The sequence below is a fragment of the Bos grunniens genome, chromosome X (assembly GCF_055505025.1).
Source record: "Bos grunniens cultivar Pamir isolate PY7600 chromosome X, Bosgru_T2T1.0, whole genome shotgun sequence".
Classification (NCBI taxonomy): Eukaryota; Metazoa; Chordata; class Mammalia; order Artiodactyla; family Bovidae; genus Bos; species Bos grunniens.
In genome coordinates this window covers 16,100,414-16,122,140 of record NC_141194.1, presented here as the reverse complement: position 1 = coordinate 16,122,140, position 21,727 = coordinate 16,100,414, and the positions used below count along the sequence as shown (strand labels likewise).

The following is a 21,727-nucleotide window of genomic DNA, read 5'->3' as shown; positions in this document are numbered from 1 at the left end:
GGAAGCTCCTAAGTAAGTCATGGGGATGTCATACACAGCATATTTGAAAGATGCTAAAAGTACATCTTAAAAGTTGTCATCACAAGGAAAAACTCATAATTATGTGTAGTGGTGGATGTTTTCTAGACCTATTGTGATCATTTCACAATAGCTACAAATATTGAATCATTATGTTGTGTATCTGAAATATAGTATGTCAATTACACCTCAATAAAAAAAGATCTGTTTCATTTCTTAAAGAAAAATAAACTTTGACAGTCTCTACAATAATATAAAAAAAGACAAGGGGAAGATTTCAGAGCCAGGGTACAATTAATTGGAGATAAGGGACTCTTGTTTCTCTAGCATCCTGGCCAATTTTGGACCAGCTTCTCTGGGTGAAGCTGGAGGATTTAGATTAGGGATATTGAAATATGCCTTCTGACCTTTCCTTTACAAAGCACCCTAAAAATTCTCAATCAAGCTAACTTTAAGGCACTCCATTGTCCTTTCCATACCTTTGGCTTTGTGAGAACCATCCCCCTAGTGGATGATTTAGAAAAACCATATACACAGATCATAAAAGTCAATGAATATTTGAGTGTTTTTGGTGTGCTAGACCCCAGGCTGCTGGAACGATTATTTTTAGTTACTATTTTTGGCCACATTGAACTGCTTGTGGGATCTTGGTTTCCCAACCAAGGATCAAACCTGGGCCCTCAGCTGTGAAAGCACAGAGTCCTACCCACTGGACAAAGGGATTGTCCCTGTTGGAAAGATTATCACTCGGGGCTACTTTTACTCTGGAGCAACATAAGTGTTTTCCATAAGCACGATACCAAATGGAATACAAATGGAGACAAAATGCAACAAATGAATTTAACCATATACCAAGTTGTTGATCTAACTTCACAGGGCATGACTTGAACAACACAGTAATATAGCCAGAAAAAAAGAACTGCCAAAAAACAAGCTTCAGTTGTTTTCAGTTATCAGTGCCACTACAGATGGTGACTGCAGCCATGAAATTAAAAGACCCTTACTCCTTGGAAGGAAAGTTATGACCAACCTAGATAGCATATTCAAAAGCAGAGACATTACTTTGCCAACAAAGGTCTGTCTAGTCAAGGCTATGGTTTTTCCTGTGGTCATGTATGGATGTGAGAGTTGGACTGTGAAGAAGGCTGAGCACCGAAGAATTGATGCTTTTGAACTGTGGTGTTGGAGAAGACTCTTGAGACTCCCTTGGACTGCAAGGAGATCCAACCAGTCCATTCCAAAGGAGATCAGCCCTGGGATTTCTTTGGAAGGAATGATGCTAAAGCTGAAACTGCAGGACTTTGGCCACCTCATGCGAAGAGTTGACTCATTGGAAAAGACTCTGATGCTGGGAGGGATTGGGGGCAGGAGGAGAAGAGGACGACAGAGGATGAGATGGCTGGATGGCATCACTGACTCGATGGACGTGAGTCTCAGTGAACTCCGGGAGTTGGTGATGGACAGGGAGGCCTGGTGTGCTGCGATTCATGGGGTTGCAAAGAGTCGGACACGGTTGAGCGACTGATCTGATCTGATCTGATCTGATACACACTCACAGCCTGAAAAACTGAATATACAGTTATGTTGATGTCATTAGGAACAAAGATTTTAAACATGAAACAAAAGATACACAAGCATGAAATGAAAGGAAAAGAAGCCTGGTGGTACTGATTTTGAATTGGAAATAACAGTATAAACTCATGGCTATTTTCCTCTTAAAAATATATACATCCTAACTCTCTACTGGAAAGACATAGAAGCAAAGAGACACCCAATTGTAATTACTCTGAAAACAGGTAATGGGAAAAAAATTGACAATTTATCCTCCCTTTCCTACACAGACTGAATTACAAGTAAACCAGTAACTGATGGGGGAAAGTACTTTATAGAAAAGTTCTCACTAATAAAGAAGGAATCCTAGAGTTCTAATATCTCCATCTTGTAACCTTCAATGAGATGATGGATCTAGCCACTGGAGAACTTTATAAAGTAGTATCAAATTGACAACATCTACTCAACCAGCGGCCCACACTTCTGCCCCAGGAGAAGGTCAGATGTCTCCTCACCTGCAGAATGTTCTTGCTTCCATATCACACTGGAATCCCATCAAGCTTTCAGACTTCCTACCAGCTTACAGGATGGAATCTGTAAAAATCAAAAAAATGCAGTAAGTATTACAGAATAGATGGCCTAGTGTCTTTAGTAAGCAAATGGCAAGATAAATGAAAAAGAAAAAACGAAGATACAGGAATTGTCACATAAATGCAACCTGTGGATCCTGGCTGCATTTCATACAAAGCCAACTGGAAAAAAAAAATTATCAGATGACTTGGACAATTTCAATACTGATTGGATATTTGATGATATTAATTTGTTTAGGTATGCAAATGTTATTAAAACAATTTTTATAAAAAGTCCTTATCTTTTACAGATACACTGAAGTTTTTATGGCTGAGATGCTATGATGTCTGGAAGCAGCTTTAAAATAACTCAGTGCCAGTGGTGGCCATGCTGGGGGATGTGTACAAGGAAACAAGTTGGCACCTGAGCTGATGGTTGTTTAAGCTGGTGATGTCTGAATAGGTGTTCCTTGTACACTTCTCTGAACTCTTGTGGATGTTTGGAAATTCCTCATTACAGAAAGAGTAGTGTAGATGCCAGACATTAGGGATTACATGTTAAACAATTATCTCCAGTTGTTTTAAGGAAATCCACGTTTCATCTTTTGCTCTTTGCTACAGACACCACCCTTATGGCAGAAAGTGAAGAACTAAAGAGCCTCTTGATGGAAGTGAAAGAGGAGAGTGAAAAAGTTGGCTTAAAGCTCAACATTCAGAAAACGAAGATCATGGCATCCAGTCCCATCACTTCATGGCATATAGATGCGGAAACAATGGAAGCAGTGACACACTTTATTTTTTGGGTTCCAAAATGACTACAGATGGTTACTGCAGCCATGAGATTAAAAGATGCTTGCTCCTTGGAAGAAAAGCTATGACAAACCTAGACAACATATTAAAAAGCAGAAACATTACTTTGCCGACAAAGGTCCATATAGTCAAAGCTATGGTTTTTCCTGTAGTCATGTATGGATGTGAGAGCTGGACCATAAAGAAGGCTGAGTGCCAAAGAACTGATGCTTTTGAACTATGGTGTTGGAGAAGACTCTTGAGTGTCCCTTGGACTGCAAGGAGATCAAACCAGTCAGTGGTAAAGGATATCAACCCTAAATATGCATTGGAAGGACAGACAGTGAAGCTGAAACTCCAATACCTTGGCCACCTGATGCAAAGAGCTGACTTGTTAGGAAAGACCCTGATGCTGGGCAAGACTGAAGGCAGGAGAAGAAGGGGATGACACAGTATGAGATGGTTGGATGGCATCACCGTCTCAGTGGACGTGAGTTTGAGTAAGCTACAGGAGTTGGTGATGGACAGCGAAGCCAGGCGTGCTGCAGTCCATGGGGTCACAAAGGGTCAGACAGACTGAGTGACTGAACAACAACGACAATGCATTTCTATTATAAAGGGTGTTATGCAGGGCTGAGGGTCTGAAGTGGTTAGGAAAGGCTGAGGAAAAGCCTTTCAGATGTGATCTGCTAGCTGAGCTGCACTGGGTAACCAGCTGAGCTGAGGCAATCAGAGGCCATGCCCAAGGCAGTCCTAGGGCACATCACAGATGCTTTTGAGTAATGGAAATGAGATTGGCAGATCATCCTGGCCTTTTTAAATTCACTGAAGATTTAGACATTTGTCTTAAGAACAGTGAGAAGCCAAAGAAGGATTTTACCTTCAGCTTTGCATTTTGTACATATGGAAGATAGATGTATATACTCACGGCACGGCTCCAAGAGAAAGCCATTGAAAGTAGACCCATAGTGTTTTCTTGAAAGTGTGGGTTTCCTGAAACATGGTAAAATGTGTGAATAATGGAGGGCTGGAAGGACTGATGCTGAAGCTGAAACTCCAATACTTTGGTTACCTGATGGGAAGAACTGACTCATTGGAAAAGACCCTGATGCTGGGAAAGATTAAGGGCAGGAGGAGAAGGGGACGACAGAGGATGAGATGATTGGATGGCATCACTGACTCAATGGACGTGAGTTTGAGCAAGCTCCGGGAGTTGGTGATGGACAGGGAGGCCTGGCGTGCTGCAGTCACAAAGACTCAGACACGACTGAGTGACTGAACTGACTGATGATCATCTCTTTCTTATAGCCAATGTAGAAGTGTTAAAAAAAATTATAAACTCTTCCCTACTGAAATGTGGGTGTGCTCCAGTTGAAGAGAATTTTAGCATGAAATGCTGGGACCACCAGATCTGTAGTTCAACCATGGCGATGCCTTTTACTTATTCTGTGTGGCCTGACAAGAGTAGGGAAGCCTTTTCTTCCATCTGCGGTTGTATGAGTTGGTTTTCACTAAACCATGTATTGCATCATGTGGCATATTCTTTAAGTCTGGCCGTGTTTTCCCATCACGCAGACCATGGTTGATTAGTGTGGCCTTAATTTTGTTGTTGTTCAGTCGCCAAATCATGTCCAACTCTTTGCAACCCCATGGACTGCAGCACACCAGGTTTCCCTGTCCATCAGTATGTCCCGGAGTTTGCTCAGATTCATGTCCATTGAGTCGGTGAAGCCATACAATCATCTCATTCTCTGTTGCCCCTTTCTCCTCCTGCCCTGAATCTTTCCCAGCATTAGGGTCTTTTCCAACGACTCAGTTCTTTGCACCATGTGGTCAAAGTTTTGGAGCTTTGGCTTCAGCATCAGTCCTTCCAATGAATATTCAGAGTTGATTTCCTTTAGGATTGACTGGTTTGATCTTGCTGTCCAAGGGATTCTCAAAAGTCTTCTCCAGCGCCACAATTCAAAAGCATGAATTCTTTGGTGCTCCAGCTCTCACATCCATACATGATTACTGGAAAAACCATAGCTTTGACTAGATGGACCTTTGTTGGCAAAGTAAGGTCTCTGTTTTTTAGTATGGTGTCTAGGTTTGTCATCCCCTTGCTGTCTAGGTTGGCCACAGCATTGTCATGGCAAAGGGGCTTGCATAACTCAGTGACGCTATGAGCCATGCTGTGCAGGACCACGGAAGACAGACAGGTCACAGTGGACAGTTCTGACAAAACCTGGTCCACTGGAGGAGGGGATGGCAAACCACTCCAGTATTCTTGCTGTGAGAACACCATGACAGTATGACAAAAGTTATGACACTGGAAGACGAGCAGCCCAGGTCGGAAGGTGTCCAATATGCTACTGAGGAAGAGTGAAGGGAAATTACTAATAGCTCCAGAAAGGATGAAGACGCTAGGACAAAGCAGAAACAACACTCAGTTGTGGATATGTTTGGTGGTGAAGGTAAAATCCAGTGCTGTAAAGAACAATATTACATAGGAACCTGGAATGTTAGGTCCATGAGTCAAGGTAAATTGGACGTGGTCAAGCAAGAAATGGCAAGGTTGAACATCCACATCTTAGGAATCAGTGAACTAAAATGCACAGGAATGGGAAAATTTAATTCAGATGACCATTATATACACTATAGTCAAGAATCCTTTAGAAGAAATGGAGTAGCCCTCCTAGTCAACAGGAGCGTCTAAAATGCAGTACTTGGGTGCAATCTCAAAAACAACAGAGGGATCTTGGTTCGTTTCCAAGGCAAACCATTCAACATCACAGTAATCCAAGCCAATGCCTCAACTACAGATGCCAAAGAAACTGAAGTCGATTGGTTCTATGAAGACCTACAAAACATTCTATAGTTAACATCAAAAAAAAAAAAAAATGTCCTTTTCATCATAGGGGACTGGAATGCAAAAGTAGGAAGTCAAACGATACCTGGAGTAACAGGCAAGTTTGGCCTTGAAGTACAAAATGAAGCAGGGCAAAGGCTAACGGAGTTTTGCCAAGAGAACACACTTGTCATAGCAAGCACCCTCTTCCAACAACATAAGAAATGACTCTATGCATGAACATCACCAGGTGGTCAATATTGAAACCAGATTGATTATATTCTTTGCAGCCAAACATGGAGAAGCTCTATACGGTCAGTGAAAACAAGACATGGAGCTGACTGTGGCTCAGATCAACAGCTCCTTATTGCAACATTCAGCCTTAAACTGAAGAAAGTAGGGAAAACCACTAGGCCGTTCAGGTACGAACTAAATCTAATCCCTTATGATTACACAGTGGAGGTGACAGAGATTCAAGAGATTAGATCTGCTAGACAGACTGCCTGAAGAACTATGGACAGAGGTTCGTATCACTGTACAGGAATCAGTGACCAAAACCATCTCAAAGCAAAAGAAATGCAAGAAGGCAAAGTGGTTGTCTGAGGAGGCCTTACACATAGCTGAGGAAAAAAGAGAAGCAAAAAGCAAGGGAGAAAGGGAAAGATATACTCAACTGAATGCAGATTTCCAGAGAACAGCAAGGAGAGATGAGAATACTTTCTTCACTGAATAGTGCAAAGAAATAGAGGAAAACAACAGAATGGGAATGACTAGAGATCTCTTCAAGAAAACTGGAGATATCAAGGGAACATTTCATGCAAAGATGGGCACAATAAAGCACAGAAATGGTAAGGACCTAACAGCAGCAGAAGAGACTAAGAGGTGGCAAGAATACAGAGGAGAATTAAATTAAAAAGGTCTTAATGAGCTGGATAACCATGATGCGTGTGGTCACTCACCTACAGCCAGACAGCCTGCAGTGTGATGTCAAGTGGGCCTTATGAAGCATTACTACAAACAAAGCTGGTGGAGGTGATGGAATTCCAGTTGAGCTAGTTAGAATCCTAAAAGTTGATGCTGTGAAATTGCTGCACTCAACATGTCAGCAAATTTGGAAAACTCAGCAGTGGCCACAGGACTGGAAAAAGTCAGTTTTCATTCTAATCCCAAAGAAGAGCAATGCCAAAGAATGTTCAAACTACCATACAATAGTGCTCATTTCACATGGTAGTAAGGTTATGCTCAAGATCCTTCAAGCTAGGACTCAACAGTATGTGAACCGAGAACTTTCAGATGTTCAACGTTGGGTTTAGAAAAGGCAGAAGAACCAGAGATCAAATTGCCAACATTTGTTGGATCATAGAGAAAGCAAGGAAATTCCAGAAAAAATCTACTTTCTGTTTCACTGACTATGCTAACACCTTTGACTGTGTGGATCACAATAAACTATGGAAATTTCTTAAAGAGATGGGAATACCAGACCACCTTACCTGTCTCCTGAGAAACTTGGATGCAGGTCAAGAAGCAATAGTTAGAATCTTACATGGAACAACGGACTGGTTCCAAATTGGGAAAGAAGTACAACAAGGCTGTATACAGTTACCCTGCTTATTTAACTTCTATGCAGAATACATCATGTGAAATGCTGGGCTGGATGAATCACAAGCTGGAATCAAGACTAGGGGGAGAAATATCAACAATCTCAGATATGCAGATGATACCACTCTAACAGCAGAAAGTGAAGAGGAACTAAAGAGCCCCTTGATGAGGGTCAAAGAAGAGAGTGAAAAGTTGCCTTAAAACTCAACATTCAAGAAACTAAGATGATGGCATCCAGTCTTTTCACTTCATGGCAAATAGATGGGGAAAAGGTGAAGCTATGACAGATTTTATTTTCTTGGGCTCGAAAATCACTGCAGATGGTGACTGCAGCCATGAAATTAAAAGACACTTGTTCCTTTGGAGAAAAGGTATGACAAACATAGACAGTGTATTAAAAAGCAAATACATCACTTTACTGACAAAGGTCTATATGGTCAAAGCTATGGTTTTCCCAGTAGTAGTCATGTATGGATATGTGCGTTGGACCATAAAGAAGGCTGAAAGTGAAAGTGAAGTCGCTCAGTCGTGTCCGACTCTGCAGCCCCATGGACTGTAGCCCACCAGGCTCCTCTGTGCATGGGATTTTCCAGGCAAGAGTACTAGAGTGTGTTGCCATTTCCTTCTCCAGGGTATCTTCCCAACCCAGGGATTGAACGTGGGTCTCCAGCATTGCAGGCAGATGCTTTTACTATCTGAGCCACCAGGGAAACCCTAAAAGAGGGCTGAGAGCCAAATAATTGATGCTTTCAAATTGTGCTGTAGAAGACTTGAGAGTCCCTTGGACAGCAAAGAGATCAAACCAGTCAATCCTAAAGGAAACCCTGAATATTCATTGGAAGGACTGATGCTGAAGCTGAAGCTTCCAATACTTTGGTCACCTGATGTGAAGAACGGACTCGTTGGAAAAGACCTTGATGCTGGGAAAGATTGAAGGCAGGAGAAGGGGGTTGCAGAGGATGAGATGGTTAGTTAGCATCACCAACTCAATGGACATGCATCTGAGCCAACCTCAGGAGATAGCGAAGGACAGGGAAGCCTGGTGTGCTGCAGTCCACGGGGTCACAAAGAGCTCGACACAACTTAACCACTGAACAACAACAACACAGTTCGTCATAGCTTTAAATTACTGCCAGTCATTTGTGTGGCTGATTTCCAAATAGAAGCAGCCTTTGGAAACCTAAGAATAGGCTTGTGGACAGGCAGCATAGCATCTGGACCCTCAATCTGTCTGATTTCAAATCCTGCGATCTGGAGAGGTTGCCTAACCTCTGAGTGCCTGGGCTTTCTCATCATTAAAAGCAAGGGGAAGAAAACATTCATCTCTTGGGGCCCTTATGAAACTTATATAGATTCACATTTGTCGAGCACTTGGAAGAGTGCACAATCCATAACAAGCAGCATACTAGTATCTTTGAACCTCTGGGCACCTCATTGTCCTCATTAGTTGAGCAACTTCTAGAAATTTCTCTGCTAGGTACACTTTGAGAATGAATCAGTTGGGTACTCGGCAGGTTTTAGAGGTGACTGCTATCTTCACAGTCAATAGTTAACTATTGTTTGGGAGCTAGCAACAGGAGCTGCTACATAAACAGAGAGAACCTGTGTCAGTGTAGTGCTTAGCCAAAGATCATTAATTAAACAACCGGCCAAACAAAGACAGATGTCCAAGGACAGGTGGAATCGGGGTGCTCAGCGGCCTCCAACCTCATCCTGCAGCTCAGCTTCTTTCTGGTTAAGGTTCTCCACTCACAAAAACCCACCAGGCCTCAAATGGGACCTAATTAAACTTACAAGCTGTTGCACAGCAAAGGAAATCATAAACAAAATGAAAAGATGACATACAGAATGGGAGAAAATATTTACAAACGAAGTAACCGAGAATGGATTAATCTCCAAAATATACAAACAGCTCATGCAGTTCAAAATTAAAAAAACAAACAACCCAATCAGAAAATGGGTGGAAGATCTACATAGACATTTCTCCAAAGAAGACATAGAGATGGCTAAAAGGTACATGAAAAGATGCCTGATATCACTAATAATGAGAGAAATGCAAATCAAAAACTACAATGAGGTAGTACCTCACACTTGGCAGAACGGGCATCATCAAAAAACCTACAAACAATAAATGCTGGAGAGGGTGTAGAGAAAAGGGAACCCTCTTACACTACTGGTGGGAATGTAAATTTGTACAGCCACTATGGAAAATAGTATGGAGGTGCCTTATACGGGCTTCCCAGGTAGCTCTAGTGGCAAAGAACCTGCCCGCCAATGCAGGAGACATAAGAGGCATGGATTTAATTCCTGGGTCAGGAAGATCCCCTGGAATAGGGCATGGCAACCCACTCCAGTATTCTTGCCTGGAGAATCCCATGGACAGAGGAGCCTGGTGGGTTACAGTCCATGGGGTTGCAAAGAGTCTGACACAGACTGAAGTGACCTGGTGCGCACACACACCGAGGTTCCTTAAAAAGCTAAAAATAGAGTGATCATATGATCCAGCAACCCTACTCCTGGGCACGTATCTGGAGAAAATCATAATTTGAAAAGATACATTTACTGCAATGTTCACTGCAGCACTATTTACAATAGCCAACACATGGAAGCAACCTAAATGGCCACCAATACAGGAATGGATAAAGAAGATGTGGTATATACATATACAATGGAATGTTACTCAGACATGAAAACAGAATGAAATAGTGCCGTTTGCATCAATGCGGATGGACCTGGAGATTGTCATAATGAATGAAGTCAGAGAAAGACAAATATCATGTTATTTTGCTTATATGTGGAATCAAAAAAATAGTACAAATGAACCTACAACAGAACAGAAATAGAGTCACAGCTAAAGAAAACAAACTTATGGTTACTAAAGGGGAAAGCAGCGGGGAGGAGGAGGGGGAAGATACAACGGGAGCCTGGGATTGACATATACACGAATATGTATCAAATAGATGACAAACAAGGACATACTTTATAGGACAGGGAACTGGATGTTCAATATTCTGTAATGACCTCTGTGGGAAAATAATCTGAAAAACAGTGGATCTATGTATGGGTTTGACTGAGTCACTTGGCTGTACAGAAGAAACTAGAAACATTGTAAAACAACTATACTCCAATAAAAAATTAATTTAAAAAAACCACCGGGCTTCACCAACTGTGTGCACAACTGGCTTCACCATCAATAAACCTTGCCAATCTTAAGCAACTTGCCAGCCTTTAAGACAGAGAAGGCAATGGCACCCCACTCCAGTACTCTTGCCTGGAAAATCCATGAACGGAGGAGCCTGGTAGGCTGCAGTCCATGGGGTCGCTAAGAGTCAAACATGACTGAGCGACTTCACTTTCACTTTTCACTTTCATGCATTGGAGAAGGAAATGGCAACCCACTCCAGTGTTCTTGCCTGGAGAATCCCAGGGACGGGGGAGCCTGGTGGGCTGCCGTCTATGGGGTAGCACAGAGTCAGACATGACTAAAGTGACTTAGCAGAAGTAGCAGCAGCCTTTAAGAAACCAAAAGTGGTATTTATCAAACACAAGGGGAGGCAGTTAGGGACTTTACCAAATAGCTATCATGGAATTCTTTCATAAAGCTTTTTTGCATCATTTTACAACTCGCATTTTTCTTATTACAAAAGAAAACATGTTCTGTATAGAAATTCTAGAAACTAAAGATAAATCAAAATTTAAAAGATAAAAATATTCTCCAACCATACAGGGCCACAAAAAGCACTGCTAATGTCAGTGTATGATCTGCCAGCTACATACTTTTGTCACACATTTACACATTTAAAAAATTTATATGAATGAAGTCAGAAGGTACCTATTAGTTTGTAACCCACTCTCATGGGTAAGTAACATTTTTAACAACCTGATTTTCAACTCCTAATATTCCACTGTAGCTGTAACTTATTCCACTGATTCCCTCATTGTTGCCCAATTAGATGGTTTTCTGTTTTACAATTATAAACAATGCTTAAGTGTATTTGTAACTATCACCTCATCCAAATTATTATTTTTTATTAAATGTATTTTAATTGGAGGTTAATTACTTTACAATATTGTATTGGTTTTGCCATACATCAACATGAGGACCAAGTTTCTCGAGGTGAAGTTGCTGGGTCCAACAATATGCAAACATTTCAGGGATCTGATTCATAATCCTACTTTGCCCCTTAAGAAGCATTAGATTCGTTCTCAGAAATCCACTTGGGGCCAAAAAAGAACATTACATCTATTTTTAAAAAAGGTTTTTAGGAGAAGGAGATGGCAACCCACTCCAGTATTCTTGCCTGGAAAATTCCATGGACACAGGAGCCTGGCGGATGACAAACCATGAGGTTACACGACAGAACATGCACGTGTGACCAGGGTAGAGGGAGATGGGCTGGTAGCAATAAACAGGTAGAACTTTTTAAAAAGGATTTCTAGATATTTAAATACTTTTTTGACTCCAAGGGTGGTGGTAGAGGGGCTAAAACGTGGGAGGAAGACACAAGTGAATGGTGTTTCCCTGCCACCCAAACAGGCAACACGGCACGAGTGTGCACCCTAGCCCACATGGGCCCCACGTTGCTGCATCTGCCAGAAGACTATGCTCCTTGGCCCATCTTGAGCCTGCAAGTACATTCCTTAGTCTCTCCTCTCTTGCCTTTGCTCCTCTCTTTCCAGTGATTCTCAATGGGCGCTGCGCTGTCCTCTATGGCTCACAGTGGGCGTCTCTGTGGGCGAGGGTTTGCTGTGACAAGGATGTGGGGGTACCCTTGAACTTCGACTGCTGACATCCTGTGTGATGGCAATGTTGTCTACTTCTCACATGACTTTCAAATGTTCCTCTGGACATTTATGTAGGTGGAATCCTGCATCTAAAACCTGCATGCAATATCTGGACTTAGATCCTATCACCATTCTACAGAAAAATAAAAAATAGCTTTTGAATGAACTTCACAGGAATACAAAAGTATCTAGTAAGTAAATTGAGGGCTGTGTTGATAACTTGCTTTTTTCCAGGTTTTTCATGAGTTGTTTACCACTGCAGAAAAGTCCTATCACCAGTGGCAATGCTACTAGTGGTATTCAAGCCACTGATTTAACACCCCACTTTGGTCTATGCCCGCAGGCACTGCAGTCACAGTGATTATGACCAAACATCCAACCACTTCGTCGTGACATACATATTAGTTTATAACACACTGTTTTGATTTCTTGCTTGTATTATAGTCTTTAAAAAATCTAAAAATTATGTGTGAAGTTAAGTATTATTACCTGTGAATTACACTTAAGGATTCTAAAGAGGATGCTTAAAAAACAGTTGTTTTAAAAAGCTGGCAATGGGTTGTGATAGGCTTGAGAGCAACTTGCTGGCGACCCCTAGTGGCGAACTCGAGCAAATGCTTCATAGCCAGCGGCTCTTTTAAAAGCTTTTGGCTCCAAAATGTGGTTAAGGAAATGATCCCTTTCTCACCCCCACCCCCGACCCGCCCAGACTCAAATAGGGCTGGTTCCTGTTAGTGAGCTGGTGCTTGAGCAGGGGGGATAGAGCAGAAAGTGGGGAGGCGGGGGAGGCAGTCAGAGGCAAGGGAAAGAATGGCAACCCCCAAGTTTTCTAGGTATTTGTTCGTACCTAGAAAATTTCAGCATGTCACATCCCCTTATCTTCTCTGTCTCACCTGCTGGTGTCTCCCAGGTCTTTTACTCCATTCATGGCAGAGTCCCAATGTGTACTTTTGACTCTCACTTTTCTCAAACCAGTGGTCCTTTAATTGAATGCCCCAGCATCCCTCCTTGGACTTGGTGGTCCAGCCCTGAGGGTTTCACATCCGGGACTTCTGGGCGGGGCTGACTTGGCATCTCCCAGGTGATGCTGACATGGCTTGATGGGGGAGAAGTTCAAACTCGACTTTAAATCCTTGCCTATGTGAGCTGTATTCACCAGTCTCACGTTATGAGACCACGACACTCTGAGAAGTTTCCAAAGGGCCTGGATTTCAAGGACTTTGGCACTTTTCTAAAGGAAACAGAGCACAGTGCAGGACCACCTCACAGAAGGGTCCCCGTGAATCCTTCCCTGGAGGTGGCTCCCTCCTCATAGGGAGGCAAGGTTTCCCAAATCTCAGTGTTTCCGCCAAATGAGCCTCCGTGCCTTAAATAGAAGATTTCACTGGGAAAAGCTATTTGCTCCTTTTGGCAGCTTTGAGGCTCTGCTCCGAAAGAATAGTGTCTTTTGGCAGCCGAAGTAGGTGTCTTTTCACAGAGAAAAACTCGAGTCTCAAAGGGCCAGAGTACTTTGGTTTTCATCATTCTTCTTGGACTTGTTCCTTGTAATCATTTTGAAAATTAAATCCTCCTGTGCTTTCTGGAAAATGAATAAATAAGAGAGAATGAGGAAGAAAAAGAAAGTGGAGGGAAGAAAGAAAGGCAAGGAAAAAAGGGAGCTAGAAGACAGGGGTTGGTCTAAGTTGGGAGGTCTGGCTGGTAAGGGGAGAAAACGGTGAATTTTTCTGGAGAGAAGAATACTGAAGGAGGGGAAAGTTAGAGGACTTGGAGAGAGCACAGGGCAACCAGACTTCCCTTCCCACCAGAGGACGGTGTCACCGTGATGTGCATGGCTCCCTAGGCGGCTGCCCCGCAGCATGGATCTGCAGAGGCAGGTGCAGCGGCCCCCAGGCTGGCCCAGTGGTGCCACCCCCTGGCACTCACCCCCGGGTCCTCCTCCTGCACCCTGGCAGAAGCAGTGATGTCACTGCTAAGACAGGGTCATAAAAGCACTAGGCTTTTTTCCATCAGCTGGGTCACACTGCCTCTGGGAGCAGCCAGCTGCCCCCCTAGCAGCCTTGCAGGGAGGCCCACGAGGTACCCACAGTCCAGCCAGGGACCTGGGGATGGCTCCTCCTGACCCAAATGACTGCAGCCTGGCCCACAATCTCACCAGAGACCCTGAGCCCCAATCCCCCAGCTCAGCTGCTTCTGCATTCCTGAGCCACAGGAGATACTAAAGGCATGTTGTGTTGCAGCACCAAGTTTTGTACTGAAACAGACAGTTGTCTTCGACAGTGACAAGAGTTTGGGAACTGGGCACCCCACTGAGTGAGGAGAGTTCCCACTGGTGTGTGCCCACCCTCCCCTTCAGCTGCTTGGCAAGCTCTGACTCACATCTCCACGGGGAATCTTTTAGGGTAAGGACCATGATTCCCATGGCCTAAGTTGCACATTTTTTAGTTCATTCCATAGTAGAGAAGTGCTTATCACACTGTTCATGTTGCAGAACAGGGAGAAAACATTGCTCCTTACTCAGCTCATTGGAATCAACCGGCCAGGCAGCTGTCACACCAACCTGGGCCTCCACAGGAATTCCAGCCTCCAGCGAAGGCAAGCAGATCAGTCTACCTTGGCTTCCTCGTAGCTCACCCATTGGGTGTTCTGTGCTGGATGATCTGCAGAGGGCTTTGCAAGGCTTTTTCACGCCAGGTTCCTCATCTGGACCACAGAACACAGATGATGGCAGTGACTGTCTTTTCCCTTCTGACAGAGAGAGTACGGAACTCCTATATTAGGCCTACAAGAGAGAAGTTAATTCACTACATACAATGGATGCTTGGGGATATCAGGGTTTAATCCTCACTGCAGCTGACAAAGGCTGGAGGATAACTGGAATTGCAAATCAGTCCTGATATTTTCCAAAAGAATGGTATCTTGACATTTTAGAGTTAGAGGTAGCTTTAGTAATGGCTGGTTCAGGCCTCTTGTTCACAAATGAAAAAAGGCTGAGCGAGGTTAAGGAATTTGTCTGAGATAACACAGCTAGCTAGCTGGTGGCCTAGCAGAGACCAGAACTCAGAATTCCCAACTTTTAGCCTACATTCCATGTGTTAAGACCTTTAATAAAGAGTGAGTAAATAAATGCATGAAAAAAACCTTTCTGGTTTCCAGGATTTATACTGTCTGCAATTTACTTTCACAGAATCCAATGTAAATGAAGTGGTATCAGCTCAGTTCCGTCGCTCAGTCGTGTCTGACCCATGAATCGCAGCACGCCAGGCCTCCCTGTCCATTACCAACTCCCGGAGTTCACTCAAACTCATGCCCATCCAGTCGGTGATGCCATCCAGCCATCTCATCCTCTATCGTCCCCTTCTCCTCCTGCCTCCAATCCCTCCCAGCATCAGGGTCTTTTCCAATGACTCAACTCTTCACATCAGGTGGCCAAAGTATTGGAATTTCAGCTTCAGCATCAGTCCTTCCAATGAACACCCAGGACTGATTTCTAGGATGGACTGGTTGGATCTCCTTGCAGTCCAATGGACTCTCAAGAGTCTTCTCAAACACCACAGTTCAAAAGCATCAGTTCTTCGGTGCTCAGCTTTCTTCACAGTCCAATTCTCACATCCATATAGTAGCAAAGTTGCTCAGTCATGTCCAACTCTTTGCTACCCCATGGACTGTAGCCTACCAGGCTCCTCAGTCCATGGAATTTTCTCCAGTACTCCAAGAGTACTGGAGTGGGTTGCCATTTCCTTCTCCAAGGGATCTTCCCAACCCAGGGATCGAACTCAGGTCTCCCACACTGCAGGCAGACACTTTACTGTCTGAGCCAGCAGGGAAGCCTATATAGATGTGTATAAATTCACATTAGTCTTTTCTACCAGAGGGGCAGTCAGTCAACCTGTGATGCACCCTAATCAGGGAGCCATGCTGCAGGTTAGCTTGTTAACATCAGAAGAACCCTGATAGGGATTCCATATTGTAGAGGACTTGCAAATATCCCATCTCCATCTGCACCAGAGTTTATTACTTCACCTAACAAATATAAGGAAAACTTTTTCATTGGTGAAATGAGTGGTGTTCAAAACATGTGACTGGCTACAAAGATAACGAGGGACCCACTCTTGCATGAACAAAGGATAAGCTTCTGACAAGTCAGAGGGATAACAGCTCTGAAATAGCAGTCCATGTTCAGCTCTTATGGAGACTCTGTTATCTCTACCTTGATTTAACACTTCAGGAAGAAGCTTGTTATGGTGCCTGAAGAGACAGAACAGGCCCTTGGCTGCTTCTAGGCACAGGCAGTAGGGCAGGGTTTGTGCTTGCATGTGAATAAAGGATTTTGACCGATTTCTGTCTGCAGCTTCTTTCACTGTCACATGATAGTGAAGCTGCAGACAAGGAAACTAAGTGTCCTATTTCAGTAGTGGAAAGCTGCCATGTTTATCCTAACAACCTGGCAATGCTGAAGGCCCATGTTTGTTCATCCAACAGATATGCAGGGAGCGCCTGTGATGCTCTGGTACTGTGGTACTGAAAACAAACAGAATTCATTGCACATTGTAATGTGGCTTAGGTAAGTTTGCAAAAACTGATATCAAAAGCAACTGGTACATCTAATCAACAGGTATCCTAAGTTCTTTGGAAGGATTCAGGAGAGCAAAGGTTTCCAATCCTTACAGCTCTTTGGAACTGAAACAATTCTAGAAATTATACAGGAAAAAAATTCTCAGTTATGTGTGAAACTAAGATTTAAGGAGTAGGTATTTCAGCGGTTCTCAAAGGGTAGTCTCAGATAATTAGCATCAGCATAAACTGGTTTTTCCAGTAGTCATGTATGGATGTGAGAGTTGGACTGTGAAGAAAGCTGAGGCTGAAGAATTCATGCTTTTGAACTGTGGTGTTGGAGAAGACTCTTGAGAGTCCCTTGGACTGCAAGGAGATCCAACCAGTCCATTCTAAAGGAGATCAGTCCTGGGTGTTCTTTGGAAGGAATGATGCTAAAGCTGAAACTCCAGTACTTTGGCCACCTCATGCGAGTACTTTGGCTACCTCACGAAAAGAGTTGACTCATTGCAAAAGACTCTGATGCTGGGAGGGATTGGGGGCAGGAGGAGAAGGGGATGCCAGAGGATGAGATGGCTGGATGGCATCACCAACTAGATGGACGTGAGTTGGAGTGAACTCTGGGAGTTGGTGATGGACAGGGAGGCCTGGCGTGCTGCGATTCATGGGGTCGCAAAGAGTCGGACACGACTGAGCGACTGAACTGAACTGAACTGATAAACTGGAAAGATTGTTGGAAATGCAAATCCCCACGCCCCATCCCAAACCTCCTGAATAAGAAACTCTGGGGATGGGGACATGAAATTTTTGTTTTAAGAAATCCTCCAGGTTATTCAGATGTCTCAGTGTACTTTATAACAAAGAACAATTCCACTAGGTGGAACTCTCACAAGAAAATGAAAACTTTTTTTCCTGCCACTGCTGGGTAATCCTGCAAGGTGCCACTTTACATAAGAAATTGAAAGCACATCTGTTATACAATTGCAGGAAAATTATACTGGGTGGCATCCTAACCTGAATAATAAGAAACTTGTTTTGCAATTATATGGTATTTCCACCCCCATGGTGATCTGGGCGCCACGTGGTGGAATTATCATGTAAGTGCAGAACACATTTTTCAAACCTATTACAGGTTTTCCCACTATCTGAAAGCAAAGTTCCTGTAAAACATTTTGTAAACAGAAATGGGGTATAGAGAATCCCAGATTTCTAGAAGTTTCAATAATGCCACTTAACTGTAACAAAAGACCAACATCAATACAGTCAGTAATGGCTCTTTTTGTGTGTGTGAAAGCAAAAATCCTCTTCAGATTTATTTTGATTACTGAAAATTAGGTATTATTTTCAATAGCATCTCCTACTAATTAGGTGTTTCATAAAACACAATGGAGTAATAATAATTTTCAGAAAGTAGGCAATACCTGTAATAAGAAAAACAAGTTCTGCGGTTACACAGTAATTCCACTGGGGGGCACGCTACAGTGAGAAACATGAAAAATCTGATCTGCAATTGCAGGAAAAAAATCGAGTGATATTCTAACCAGAATAACAAGAAAAACATATCTGTGTACAATTACATGAAAATTCTACCTGGTGACACTCTTACCTGATAAGTAAGAAAAATATTTGTTGCTTAGTCAGCAAGTCATGTTCAACTCTTTGCAATTATGTAACAAAAACAATTGGCGGCACTGTAACAAAGAAACAAAAACTACAGATAATCCATTCTGTAGTTACAAGAAAATTCCAAAAGATGGCACTCTAACATAAGAAATGGGGGAAAAAAAAAAAAAAAGGATGAACCGCAATTACATAAATAGTCCACATGATGGCACTCTAACATAAGGAATGGAAAAATGGTGACCAGCAATTACATAAAAATTCCACATGATGGCACTCTAACATAAGAAATAGAAAACCTTGCAGTTGTACTTCTGGGACATTTTCAGTAGATGGTACTCCAACACAAGGAATTTGAAGAAAAAAAAAAAAAAGACTAAAAGGAAATACTGTGATAATCAACGTACAGGATTTATTTACTTAGTAAATGAAAGTGTAAATTAAACTTTAGTACATATTTTTTCAAGTGGTTTTGGCAGATCTTAATTATAGTGCTTAACTTTGGCATTTTAATTACTTGTTTGTATCTTCTTCCCACCATTAGCAGGTCCTCAAGGGCAGAGGACAACTATCTAACTTTTCTATCACTCCAGAATCTCCTACAGTAGCTGATGCATAATGGGAATTCAGTAAATGTGTATTAAATAGTGAAAAGAATGAATAAAACTGTGAGCGGCCAGTGAACAAAGAGGGAGGGAAAAAATGCTTCTGTATCCTGCAGTTAGACAGGTAGGGTGAAAAGTAGGAGAAAACGTGATTAAGACAGAAATAACAATGTTGTTCATTTTAATGCTTTCCAAAGATGAGACGTTTTAAGTTAGTGAATTGAAAGATAAGAAAATTCAGCAAAGATCACGTTAAAGGATAAAATGCAGTGAGAAAATTATTTTTAAATAGGCTTACAGCCTATTAAAATGGTTTTGATTTGTGTTTTCAATGGCCATCAAAACTGTTTCAGTCACTTAAATGCTCTGGATGTTGGTTTTTGAATTAAATGTTGGTGTTATTCACCTAGAGGAGCCTGGTAAAGCTGTTAGGTTTCAGGAGCCATGGGAGGAGGAGGCTAGGGCCTCCTGATGTGCAGATCAGACACAAGAGGCCAGGGTGGCCTCAGGAAGTGTGGCTATATTTGCCCCCTTGCCCATTTTCAGTTCCTGATGGACGGCTTCCTTCTCTCTGAGCTCCCCTCACCCCACCCAAACCTGCTCACCCAGCGGTCACCCACTGGACACCTCAGGACTTCCAGTGCCACAGCACTAAAACTGTTTCCAACCCAGAAAGAATCTTCTGTCCCCTCTGACTTCTGACAGTTCTGAAAGTCACGTTCCTCAGGGCTCAGTCTCATGGCTGGCCTCTGCTTTGCCTTCTGGAAGGAATTCACATTTTGTCCCAAACTACGAACCCAACCATGAAAGACATTTCTCGATTGGTGGAGTTTCAGGCATCAGTAACCAGACAGGGATTTTTCAGGAAGGAATAAGAGGATCTCCCCCGAGCCGGCCGTGCTTTGGCCTCTGCTCTGTGCTGCTCACACAGGCAGCAGCTCCTGGCGCCACTTGGCTCTGACTCCCAAGGAAGTTACAAAATGCCCTACTCCCTGGCTGTTAGCCTATTTAAAAATAAAAATGGGTTTACAAGGCCCTGGCATTCACACTCTCTGTCACAAGTCACTGCTTCATTCCCTGGAGCTTCAGCTTCAAGCAGCTCGAGCATGTTGCCAAGCCCCCAGCTCCTCACTCTGGCCTCTGTTTTTCCACAGCTGGCTCAGTACACTGGGGCTGCCAGGCCCACATAGGCCAACAACACTTCTCCCGAATCTCCTTCCAAATGCAAGCACTTCACCTCCACCCCTCCAACCCAGCTGGCCTCACTTGGACTCCCGAGGAGACCAAACAGCAGATGCTTCTCTCATCCTGCTCCAGGTCACTCTGGCACGTGCTCAAGAGGAGCTTTCCAAAGCAGAAACCAGACCTTGTCCCTCCCCTTCTCTTCCTGCACCTTCTGTCATGAAATACAACCCAAACTTCCTGCAAAGATCTTCAAAGGAGCCAGCTGCCCTAGCCTCTCTCCTCTCACCTTCTGTTTGCTCTGATCCAGCTGCTTCTCTTTCTGTTCCTCAAATACTCCGACTCATTCCCAGCTCAGGGCATTCATTGCAGGTGTGCTTTCACCAGGCTAGGCCCAGATCTCTGCGCAGATGCACCAGCTAAAGGCGTCCCTCACTTCCACACCATCCAGCCACTCTCTTCCACAGGGTCTAGTTCTTGTCCAAGATTTAGCTTGTTGGCGTAGATGTGCCCGTGTTTATCACTGGCACCCCTCATTAGAATGGAGAACTCATCTAGGGTCAGCATAAGGGGCTCCCCTCTGTATCCTCACAGCCTTGGAACACTGCTTGGCACAGAGTGGGTGCTCAATAATCATGTCTTGATGGAATCTTCACCACTCAGGCTAACTCGTAAGTATCGCAAATTCCTTGGGAAATTTTCTTGCCTTGTTCCATCTGTGTTCATATGTGGAATCACAGTTAATCACTGAACATTATCATGCTGAGGAAGTCTCTAATATAGAATATTTTTTTGGGGGGGTTCTGTTTATCTCATGTTCTTCGTGTGGTGTCTGGACAGATGGGTAACAAATGTCCCATGAGGCTGGCAAGACTTCAACTTTTTAAAGCCTAAACTTAGAAACTGAACAGATGATGCCTTCAAACCTCTTATTTGCTGTTGTTTTAGAGGTCTGAGGAAGTGGCCCTTCTCCTAGCACAAATGTTCAGTTCAGTGGCTCAGTCGTGTCTGACTCTTTGCAACCCCGTGGACTGCAGCACACCAGGCCTCCCTGTCCATCAGCAACTCGCAGAGTTTACTCAAACTCATGTCCATTAAGTCGGTGATGCCATCCAACCATTGCATCCTCTGTCATCCCCTTCTCCTCCTGCCCTCAATCTTTCCCAGCATCAGGGTCTTTTCAAATGAGTCAGTTCTTTGCATCAGGTGGCCAAAGTACTGGAGTTTCAGCTTCAGCATCAGTCCTTCCAATGAATATTCAGGACTGATATCCTTCAGATGGACTGGTTGGATCTTCTTGCAGTCCAAGGGATTCTCAAGACTCTTCTCCAACACCACAGTTCAAAAGCATCAATTCTTCAGTGCTCAGCTTTCTTTATAGTCCAACTCTCACATCCATACATCCATATATAGCTTTGACTAGATGGACCTTCATTGGCAAAGTAATGTCTCTGCTTTTTAATATGCTGTCTAGGTTGGTCATAACTTTTCTTCCAAGGAGCAAGAATCTTTGATTTTCATGGCTGCAGCCATAATCTGCAGTGATTTTGGTGCCCCCCCTCCCAAAAAAGAAAAACAAAGTCTGACACTGTTTCCACTGTTTCCCCATTTATTTCCCATGAAGTGAT

At 43.3% G+C, this 21,727-nt stretch overlaps 1 long non-coding RNA gene across 8 annotated transcripts in view; it reads right to left on the bottom strand.

The window, feature by feature from the left end:
• Positions 1 to 21,727, bottom strand: part of LOC147339864 (uncharacterized) — a 52,784-nt gene that overhangs the window by 2,746 nt on the left and 28,311 nt on the right. For 4 of the 8 annotated variants that reach the window (XR_015158841.1, XR_015158834.1, XR_015158837.1 and 1 more), the window contains exons 2-4: positions 14,699 to 14,920; positions 13,035 to 13,720; positions 2,085 to 2,163 (exon numbers count right to left, since the gene is read on the bottom strand). This is a non-coding gene — a long non-coding RNA (uncharacterized LOC147339864). Of the gene's footprint in view, positions 1 to 854; positions 1,586 to 2,084; positions 2,164 to 12,988; positions 13,721 to 14,698; positions 14,921 to 21,727 lie in introns of those variants that run through there. The other 4 variants (XR_015158835.1, XR_015158840.1, XR_015158838.1 and 1 more) reach the window with 3 other exon arrangements.